The 11,786-nt window shown below is 35.4% G+C and overlaps 1 pseudogene; it reads left to right on the top strand.

The window, feature by feature from the left end:
- Positions 1–8,667: 8,667 nt before the first annotated feature.
- LOC149206651 (small ribosomal subunit protein eS7 pseudogene) lies at positions 8,668–9,178 on the top strand (annotated as a pseudogene).
- Positions 9,179–11,786: the final 2,608 nt, after the last annotated feature.

Raw genomic sequence — 11,786 nt, 5'->3', positions numbered from 1 at the left:
ATGTAGCTTCCATGCAATACTGAGTTATGCTTAAGTATATTACATGCATTTATAATTGGTCTGGATGACATATCTGCAACTTTGTTATGTATGCTTTTCTTATATCTGATGACTAGATGAAACTGTTGTAGAAATCCCATCCACCTATAGTGTCTTGATTGCTGTAATTTAGTTTGTGAGTGTAAATATCGAAGTGGTTGATGATCAGTATGTATAACTGTTTCTTTGCCCAATAGGTAATGTTTCCACTTTTTCACACTCTGTACTAATGCATAAAATTCTTTATCTTATGTGGGATAATTAACTACTGCAGAATTAAATGTCTCAGAATGATAACATATGGGTTTACCGTGTTGCATCAACACTTCTCCCATGGCATAGTCACTGGCATTTGTTTCAATCTCAAATGGTCTTTGAAGATCTAGCAATTCTAGTACTGGTGTTATACTAATTTTTTCTTTCAAGGTGTCGAAGGCCTTCTGCTGTTTGCCTCCCCACTGAAACACCTTGTTCAATCCTATCAAAGAATGTAAGGGAGCTGCAATCAAGGAAAAGTTAGCAATAAACTTTCTCCAATATTGTGCTGCTCCTAGGAAGCTTGTAATTTCTGTAGCAGATTTGGATTTAGGCCAGTTCACAATGACTTCGACCTTGGAGGGATCTATCTTCAATTCACCACCCCCTACTATATAACCCAAATAATTCAAAGATGTTTTGCCAAATTCACACTTTGATAACTTCACATAGATATTTTCTTTTTTCAAAACATATAGAGTCTGCTTTACATGCTTCAAATGTTCTTCCCATGTTTTACTGAAAACAAGAATGTCATCTAAATATACAATTACAAAATCATCAATAAAAGGCCTGAGTACATCATTCATTACTCTCATGAAAGTGGCAGGAACATTGGTTAAGCCAAAAGGCATAACCAACCATTCATACAACCCTTGCTTTGTTGTGAAAGCAGTCTTCCATGCATCTTGTTCTGCTACTCTGACCTGATGGTAGCCACTACGCAAGTCTAACTTGGAAAAGTAAACAAATTCTTTCAACTGATTTAATAGATCATTGATGCGAGGAAGAGGATAATGATTCTTGATAGTTATTTTATTTAGTGCTTTGTAATCAATGCACAACCTCCACGAACCATCTTTCTTTCTCACCAACACGATTGGAGATCCGCATGGTGATGTGCTTGGTCTTATGAACCCTTTCTCGAGTAGCTCTTGTACTTGCTTCTTGATTTCTGCATTTTCTAAAGCGAATAACTTGTACATTCCGACGTTAGGCAATGGGGCATCTTGTTGCAAATGAATATCATGTACAATTTCCCTTTGGGTGGTAGACCTTTAGGTTCTTGAAATAAGATATCATATTCTGAAACAACTTTTTTTAAATCAGCTTTCTGTTTAGCATCACAGCCTTCAAATACATTGGTTTTATCAGGGGTCTTTTCCTTTACAACCATTAGTAAAAGTTTCTTGCATGAATTTACAATTATTTTCATCTGCCCTGAGCTAATGAGAATGTAGTTGTTTTTGAGCTGATGAGCTCTTACAATATATTATATTCCATCTTTTGTGAGTTGATGCTTATTTAGGCTCTATAGAAAATGGATTTTCTATCATACAAGTAAGGACTTCCTAAAACAATGCCACATATATCCAAGGGAACTATGTCTAACTCAACTTCATCTACAAATGTTGACCCAAATGCAAACCTAAGTGTACATTGTTTAGTCACTTGTAGCTTTGCTTTATCACATACCCAAACTCCAAAATTCATTAGATGATACCATTTCACAATACAAGATGGAAAAGGCCTCCTCACAAGCCAAAGATAATAGAATCAAGTCACTGGAAGACTTGGTCATTGAGCTTGGACATGGCCCAATGATATCAAGGCTGCTAAGAAGTTGATAAAGAAAAAGAATGAGGACATTTCTGCTCTAAAAAACAACTGAAACTACCTCATTGAGAGCACCCACAGAAAAAAGAGGTCTTAGAAAGCTGAACTCATCAGGAGGAAATGATGGACCTTCTTCTGCAATTAAATGATCAACTGAAGGAAATGGAGAAGGAGTTGGACAACATGATACAACTGAAATAGACCAGCCTTGAGACTGCCACTGCCACTGTCATTCCAACAGTCACTACAGCAATACCATCCACCTTGGCATCTTTATTGGCTCCTACAACTCCATTGGCTACAACACTACCAGTTGCTACAACATCTACATCAGCAACAAGTTCGACAACAGCAACAGCCTAGCCAGGTGATGAGGCAAGCAAGTTGGTCAAAGCAATGGAAGACATGTCCATTCAAACCACATAAATAAATAAGCTTAAGGAAAAGATAACAAGTCTAGAAACTGACAATAAGATTGCACATATTATGCACAAGGAGGAAGTTCAGAAGTCAACCAGGTTGATTGAAAGGATGAAAAGCTTGGAGAAGGAATTGACATTAAAGGAGCCACTTCGCCAATCCAAAGAACAGTTATGGGCCAATATCATTGACTCTGGTAGTGATATTTGGCCATCCATTCAAGTAATTTTTGAACAAAATGACTTAGTGAAAGAGGCTACAGAAGCCATACAGAGGGTTAAGGCAGAACCGGGAGACATGCCAGAAGAAGCCACTAGGATAATCCATTTCCTTAACTCTAAAAATAAATATGAATTGTAGGAGCTGGACGTACTTGATAAGACAAGAACAATACTAGAAGTAAAAAAGGTCCTCACCAAGAGGAATTTGATGATGAACCTGGAAGACAAATGCCAAACCATGCAGCTAGCTATAGACAGGTTCATGGTAAAGTTTGATGTTTTGAGGCAGAAAGGTCTACCAAATACCTTGGTAATAAATGACAATTTGATGCCACAGGAAGACTACAACAAAAGAATCAGAGAGCTGGAAAGGGATCAGGTACATACTTCCTCTATGAAGGGGATGCCTACTAGAAAGGTTCTAATCAGACATTTGAGAACCTGTTTTACCTCCAACATGAGGTAAAGCACCTTTTTGTGAACATAACCACTTTTGCTAAGTATACAGAAGCAGATGAGATTTACAGGAAAATGGTAAATATCAAATTACCAGATGCAGATACGTGGGAAAAGTTAAATGACTTGCTATAAAAATGCACAATAAAAATATAAAAATGCACAGTCAAAATGTAAAAATGCACAGTCAAAATATAAAAATGACAGTCAAAGTGAAAAAGTACAGTAAAGGAAAAGTAATAGGCCAGCCAGATGAAAGTGTATTAGGTAAAAGTGTACTAGTTGAAAGGTCAAAGTAAAAAGAACATCCAGCGTGAAGACCAAAAACATGGAAGAGAATAAACAACAAAATATCAGAGCATAAAGACAACACAATCCAAGAAACAGGGATAGCATATAGCAGCTGAACATTTGTCTCTATCTTCTTGCATGAAGATATTTCTTTCTCCTAGATTAATTCCCAAGACAGTTTGGGATAGACTTTTGTAAACTATTTTTGTATAAATACTTCATAATTCGAAGTATTGAATGTGGATTACTATACATTTGTAAAGTTGTATTAGTCATAAACCTGAGGGTTATTGTACCAATTTTTCAAGTCAGCAAATTGGACTAAGTAATAAAGAGATTGCATTACATGATTCATGTGTTGAGCTATTATAGTGAATTATTTTCATTTGTCAAATTTGTTATCTTCTTATGTATTTCATAAACTTGCATGTATCTAAAGCGAATGAATTAACTGGAAATTTATTTCAAAATTTGTTTAAGTACACTCTGTCTTGAATAGTTAATCATTTCTATGTTTTCTTCTGATATCCAGATCTGAGAATCCTTAATTTCTCTCCCATCCTGATTGACCTCTTTCACTTCTTTCCTAATCTGGCCAAAGGAACCCTTAATTGCTCTTTGGTCCCAATTGAAACCAACTTCACCATCCAGCCTTAATATTTGAAATAACTCAGCTACCTTGCCCTGTAGACACTATTTTTAGAACTTGATCCAGTCCTATTTGCTTGACATTTGACCCCATAGCCCGATGGTAAAAGACATCCCTCTATTCATCTAAGTCAGTGATCTCATCACCAAATCAAAATCAAAACCCAGGTACAAACATAACTAGCCTAAAATCAATTAACTAAACAAAGTTAAATCATAAAAAGAGAGCCCTCTCTGAGCATTAGGGAGGCTAGATCCTAATCTCCAAAGTATGTTTTTGGTTACCTCTATCATTTCTTTCCTAACAACTCTAGAGAAATTTTGGAGTGATAAAAAACTCCACAGAGCATGACATCAATGATTATCCTTTTATTCTTCAGACTGATACTGATGTGTAGGATGTGTGTTTTGGATCTAATTTAACTACAACTGATACCTCTTCACTTCAGCCTTTTCACTCATTGTACCTTGATTTATTTGATGAATTTGCTATACCAACAGTTTCTCTAACCCATTTACATATTCATCCTATTGGTCTAGATTGCGATTAGGTACAAATTGGTGTTTCCTCACAATCAAAAGATGAAAATATTGAATCCCTTGATTATGAACTTTTCAATATGAAATCTTCAATATGTGAAGAAGAAGATTCTACATGTCCAAATGTTCAATGAAGTGCTCTAGTTGATGTATCTGCATCTTTAATCATTCAAGAGTCTCATGTATCAGATGCCCAATCTGATCAAATTATTGGCTTTAACAATTGTCCTCCTATTCACAACATATTCATTGATAGCCTAGATGATCATAATTTATGTCTACCTGTTGATCTTACGAAGCCATTGAGTTTTGATTATCAATGTTTTGAAGGTTCAGGGGCTCATTAGGAAGCTGAGGCACTTAAGCTTCCACTTATGGTTATGTCAGGGTATCACATTCCTTATGAGATCTCTAAACTAGGTCAAATTAGGGTTTCCTTGCATGATCCCTTTCTCAAAACCATCTCACCTGATGAAATTACATTTTTGAAATACTCTAAGATGCATCGCTCCTTGTACGCTGCTTTGTTTGTTGAACAGAGTACACCAACCATTGTTTAAAATCCTTCTGATTCTTGCCTAGCTAATGCAGATGGTAATTAGGTACAAGTTGTTAATGTCTTACATTCTACCTTATGTGAGTGAAGTCACATGACTCATCTCTTTCTTGAGACTAATTCGGTTGATTTGTACTCATTTTGGAAATATGAAGAATATGATATTCTAAACAACCAGTTAGTCGATACTAGAACATCTAGGAAAACATTCGATGTGTTCAATAATGATTTTTTATCATGGATGATGATGACCATGCCCATTCACCATTTTATCTCACAAAACCACCGATGTTGGGTGATCTACCATTTTAGGGTTTAGAGGCTTTTTAGGACAGTGAGACACTTTGTCTCTCATTCATGGTTATGTTAGGCCCTCATGTTCATGATAAAACACATGAACAAGATCAAATTAGGGTTTCTAAAATTAGGTTTTCCATGCTAGAGTCCTCTTATGTCTCAGTTACACTTGATGGAGGCCTATCTTTGGAAAATATTTAGGACCTTAAAGTTGATCATCTTAAATTTCATGATAGAATTGTTGACTAGTTGGAAGACTCTTATCTAGAGAATTCCTCTACAAGTAAGGGATATCTTGTCTATCTTGTGTTGATATTAGGGTTAAACATAAATAAATGTATATCATGGATGGATTCTCAGGTTTTACAAGTATATCATTCAATTTACTAGGATAAAGTTGCAACTTAGCTAGAACAATATTTTTTGGCATGCTTTCCTGCCAATAGGCATGACCTTCTTGCTTTTGTGCATGATTTAGAGGAAAGTGTCTTTGTTTTTTCACAATATCTTACACTAGTTTTTATTTTTGACATATTTTTTCTTTGTAGGTTGGGAACTACTGTGGTGGCTACGATGGAAAATTTGATTTCACATGACCTGATCTCCTCTTTGGTTAAATTAGGGTTTTATTTTTAGGCTAGTTCAAAGTTTGTTGATTACTATTTGCTTATCAAAGTTTTCTAATTAGGGTTTTGTTTTTATTGTTTTAGGGTTTATATATTCTTTTGTCGTGTTTTCATCATTTCAGGTAGTTATTTTATTGCATGACATTAGGCATTTAACATGCATTCATCTTTTGCATTGAATTTACAATTTTTTTGCATAAGCATGGCATGGCTTTCTTAGTTGCACTTAGTTGATTCTTCCTTGCATCAGAATTGCATTGTTTTTCCTGCAGTGCATGTAGTTTTCTCTATTTCATTCCATCATGCATTCAACTCCTTGCATATCATAAATATTCGTTGAACTAACATTGCATTTTCTCTCTATGCTACATGGAACTACATGAGCCTTCACAAGCATTATTATATGCATGATCCCTACAAACCTTGCATGTCATGATGATTTTTCCTTGTCCTTCTTTGCACTTTTTGAATCCCTAGAATAAATCCTCTATTCACTTGTTGAAAACCTAATCCCATGGTTGCATGTGGTTGTGATGGCTACTCCAAAAGGAAGCCTCTCTTAGATTCAGTTATCAAAACCGTGTCTCAAATATTTCCTATGAGTTTGACTTGTCACCAAGGAAAATATGAGCAAGTGCGTGTGGGGAACCCTAATAAGTTCGTATGACCTATGCCTACAACCTAAACCCTGTGTTTGGCTTAGTGTTGAATATTTCGACGGTTTTTTATCACTATTCACTTGTCAGTTGGAGATATGACGTGGAAGCAAGGGATGAGAGAAAATCTAAGTCAAATAAATCCTTTGGTTTGTAAAAATAAGGAACAACCTCTCTTTCCTATAAAATAAGCCAGGAGCACTCATCCGGCTTAGAGAAATGAACTCCTAATAAATTATGCCAATGTGTATGAAAGATAAAATCAATCAAATAAATGGTAAAGGATTGAGAAATGCTTCCTACACAGAGAGGTGGCAAGTGACTTCATCGGGGTACTGAATAGGCCTGTTGGTAATGAAGAAACATTTGTGATTTCTTATGTGACTTTGTCGGGGTGCTGAACATGCCTGCTGGCAACAAAGCAACACTAGAAACTTGCTTTAAATTTTTGAATACAATAATCTCTCTTTCATGCTATCTGCATCATTATCAAAGACTTACATGTCTGAACTCTGCTTTTAGCATGTAAATACTAACAATACCTATCAGGGAGATAGGGGAAGGGCATGTTTGTAAAAGGTTAGGTAACTCAAGGAGTACCCATAATGTCTACTCAATACTTCCTTGAACCATTACCAAAACTTGATTTGCTATAGGGATGTAGCCAAAGATGCTAGATCCTACCAATGGTTAACCAATTGTTGTAGCCACTACAAAAACACCCAAAATTTGTTAGTATATTTCTAAATTTTGAGCCCCCCATGCTCTTCATGATTCCAATGATCGGGTATGTTGATGTCTTGAAATGGTTATATCTTTCCATGACCTATTTATCATTGTATGCTATATCTACTCATGCTTTCCTAGAGAATTTACCCATGCTAACCTTGCCTCATCTTGTTTCCTGTCCTTATGATGACATTAGCGTTTTGGGGTTTATTGCTTTAACAATGCATTAAGAGTCTCATGTGACCTCAAGCCCTTTTTATTTCTACAATGTGCATTTCAACATAGTAAAGGCATCTTGTGTCAATGTCCATGGCATCACTCCAGCCGCATTATGGTTATGAGGACTTTTGTCATGCATGTTCTACCTTGATTCTCTCTCTCTAAGATGCAACCATAACTTGATTCCTTGACATAGTAGTTGTATAATCATCAGTGGGATTGATCCAATTCATATGTTGGCGGGTTTAATAAGTTTGAGGAAGTGTTTTTCACATACCCAAGATTAAATATTTAAAGCTACATGTGTACATTATTTATCATACCTTTAAGAAGGTCATTTATATTAGTAGTATTTATCACGTCATATAAATCACCTCTAGCAGTTTTATAACAATTTTTTTAAAGACCCAACTTGCTAATTCCTTATTTATTACACTTTTAAGGTCTTAACAATTAAGTTTGTAAAGGCCTTTATTGTATAATATAATCTTACCAACACATATCGTTATTGTACATGCAGGATTGATAATAAAGAGTGTTTTTTTCCATCTCACAAAAGGCATGATGGAACCTCATAGAGATACAAAGGCCAAAGTATTTGAGTCATCATTAATGACCAAAATACATGAGGTTTCTACACTACAAGGCCTCATATATTAACATATCGAGGGTGATGATAAGGTGATGATCAAACACATATTAGTTAAGGCCATTAATGGGTTAAAAACATGCCTAAACTGAAGGGATCCCACAAGAATTGAAGTGTTGGGTGATTATCAACACACTTGATATAATGATGAGTGCTCAATCAAATAGAAAACAAATATTTCAACATAATATCACTGGTCTCATGGCATATATGCATGCAAAAATATCACCCATGCAACCATCACACAATTAGGGCGAGGGGAATGGAGATTGTATATGGAATTTGTACTAAAGGTTCGATGAGGTGTCATAGAAAATATAGGAAGCATGCACAAGCTATTGGCCTCCATACAACGTGTTAGAGCTAAAATATTTGGCAACATTTCATTTCGAAAATATGACCAATGTCACCAACGCACACGATAGTAATATAACAATTTGAGGAGTATATGGCTGAAGATTTATTTTATCTAGAGAGCACAAATTAGGACCTTATAAGTGAATTGAAATATTCATTTATAAACTCTGTTAGTCAAGATGACATCTCTGGAAACTATGAGGTAGTTTTTGTTCATGTTCCATATTGCTTGAGAAAGGATTTTCTCGAGATTCACGTTAGGCTTGTGTAGGAGCTAGAAAAGAATTCCAATGGAAACGATGTTGCTTTGATTGCAACAAGAAGAATGATGAGGTCACCAAAGAAAGATTCATATTTTGTTAGACCTCATAGTCATATATTAATAGTAGTTCATGAGGAAATTCTAAAAGAACTTATTTATCCTGCAGAAATTACTGGGAAGCGAATTAGATATCGCCTTGAAAGTTCCAAGATAATGAATATCTCTCTATATTCTAAGGAGCCAAATAATAAAAAGTACAAGTTGGAGACCTTTGGGGAGTTTGAAGAAACTGTATGGAGAGGATGTCATTTTTAACTATCCTCTATGTGAGTCTAGTTAAATTATGTTCCTTAATTGGGGCTTATCGAGGTTAGACTAGTTGGTTGTTAAGTTGCATGTCAAGAATGTAGACAACACAATATTTTATCAATTACAGATATGATGGGACACAATATTGGAAATTCTAAGGTATCCTTATATTACACCAATTTGTTAGAGGTGGCAATAGTGGATAAGATTTTATGGGAAGCTTGATCTAGGAAATGCAACATGCTCCAGAGAATACAACTGGTAATGGAAAGATGTGACTTAGTTTTTAAATTGCATTTCATATCATCATTATGTCTGCCAGATGTTGTGACTTCTGTTTGGAATGGAATGTGTGACTATACCATCGGGTCACAAAATTGTAATTGTGTGCCTTATAAATGCAATCAGTAAATGTGACCTATACTACATTATGACTATGTGACCTCCACAAATCATAGTTCCTGAATGTGACCTCCACAATCACAATTCCTTTCTATGATATCATAGGTCAAAATTCATTTATCCCATCCCATAGGTAATATTTTATTTCTATGTCCTCACCGTTGTATGGAAGGCATCACACTTAAAATCCCCATTAAGGAGAAATTAAAAGATACATTAAATTTGACACATTTACACTAACAGTGGAAAGAGGGCTTCCAAATACATGATTTATCGGTTGCATAAATTTGCAAAATATATTAGTGGATTCCATTATACCAGAGATAATTGAAAATAGTAGCAGTGTTTTAGACTTTAACGATGATGGAACAATGGTAAACATTATGCTTGAGGGTGGTTGATAACGTGAGGGTGATATTTTGGTTGGTGCAGATGGAATATGGTCCAAGGTGTGTCCAAAGATATTGGGGGCCAGAAGGAGCTATTACTCATAATATACATGTTATTATAGCATTGTAGACTTTGCACCTCCAGAGATTAATACAATGGCGTATCAAGTATTTATAAGTTGAAAACAATACTTCATTTCTTCTTATGCTGGAATTGGAAAGACACAATGGTATGCATTCCATTATGAACTTGTTGGGAGTGTTGATCCCCCCAATGGTAAAAGAGAGAGGTTATTGAATATATTTGGGGGACGGTGTGTAGAAGTGATGGATTTACTCCTGGAAACCCCAAGAAATGATGTTATGTCGAGAAATTTATGAGACGGAACCGCTTTTGACTTGGAGGAAAGGGCATATTATGCTACTTGATGATTTTTCTCATGTTATGCAACCTAATATGGGTCAAGGTGTTTATATGGTAATTGAGGATAACTGTCAACTTTCCCTATAACTTATGAATTCTTGCAAATAAATATTTGATACAAGAAAATATGTTGACATTGCTTCCCCACTGAAAAGATATGATAAAGAAAGTAGATCACATACTAGGGAAATACATGGAATGGCACAGATGGTAACAACAATGGAATCTTCTTACAAGCCTTTCTTGCATGTTGGACTTAGGCCACTATCCTTTTGGAAAAGTCACAAAAACCACATCCAGGTAGAAGTGGAGGAAAAAAGAATTGTTTCCTTCAAATATTGATGGTTGTGATGTTGAGCTGGGTATTGGGGGGAACAACTCAAAACTAGAAGGGTGGATACCAAGGTGAAGACTATCTAATAAAGAAAATGATGAAATGAAACAATGATTGGTTGATGATAATGCGATGTAACATGCTAATGATGTGGTAGCACCAGTTTCCTAGTCATATGTGTAATGATTGTAAGGCTATTAGACTGAGAAAAGAGGACAACAAGTCTTCAAACTATGATTATGCAACCTCCACAAGTCACAATTCCTTTTTGTGAGCTCACAGTTGTAATATCTCCCATAAGTCACACTCCCTCCCATAGGTCACAAAATCACATTTTAGAGTCTTAGAGAAGCAACCATAAAGTGCAACCATTACTACAATGTGACTATTCTACCATCCTCAGATCACAGGTCACACAATCACACTGACTCCAAAATGTGACTTACATCCAAAGCCAAAACTATGACCCATAGTTGAAACATGACCTCTCCTAAACCCTAGGAATGTGACTTACATTGTGAGTCTAATGCACAATCTCCTCTACTCTTTAAAATGTGACCTTCCCACTTCCCCGTCACATTTTCATCCCTTAGTGTGGTAAAAGATTTGAGGGATAGTATATGGAAACCATTGGGAACAATGTAAAAATAGAGTTTAGTGGTTAGGAGATGAGATATAATAATATGAACTATCTCATTATGTTGTATATTCTTATTGTATTTCACATATCTTTATGCTCTTTGTCACCACATGAAACATTGTGGTGGATTAACAGTGTTTTGTAATGTTAAAAGCTATCAAATCTAAGCAAGATGGTGCAAAGAAAATGATTAATAATGGGGATACATAGGCCTAGGATTGTCTTATTCAATCAAACCAAAAGCAACCAAGGGTAAAATTTGCATATACATACATAGGACATATTGAGTATGAACAAGGTACATACAAGCAACTATGGAAGACTGGGACATCTTAATGCTCATATCTCAAGGCTATAAATTCTTATCTATTATTATTTGTGATATTTATTCTTTGTTTCATTAAAGTGAATTTGGCTTAATGTTTAAATGATCCAAACTTATGCAGGAAT

Source organism: Pinus tabuliformis, chromosome 1_2, assembly GCF_031772625.1.
Source record: "Pinus tabuliformis cultivar Carrire ecotype Pingquan chromosome 1_2, CPIR1, whole genome shotgun sequence".
Classification (NCBI taxonomy): domain Eukaryota; kingdom Viridiplantae; phylum Streptophyta; class Pinopsida; order Pinales; family Pinaceae; genus Pinus; species Pinus tabuliformis.
Note: the sequence above shows the minus strand (reverse complement) of the source record. Positions and strands in the feature narration are given on the sequence as shown.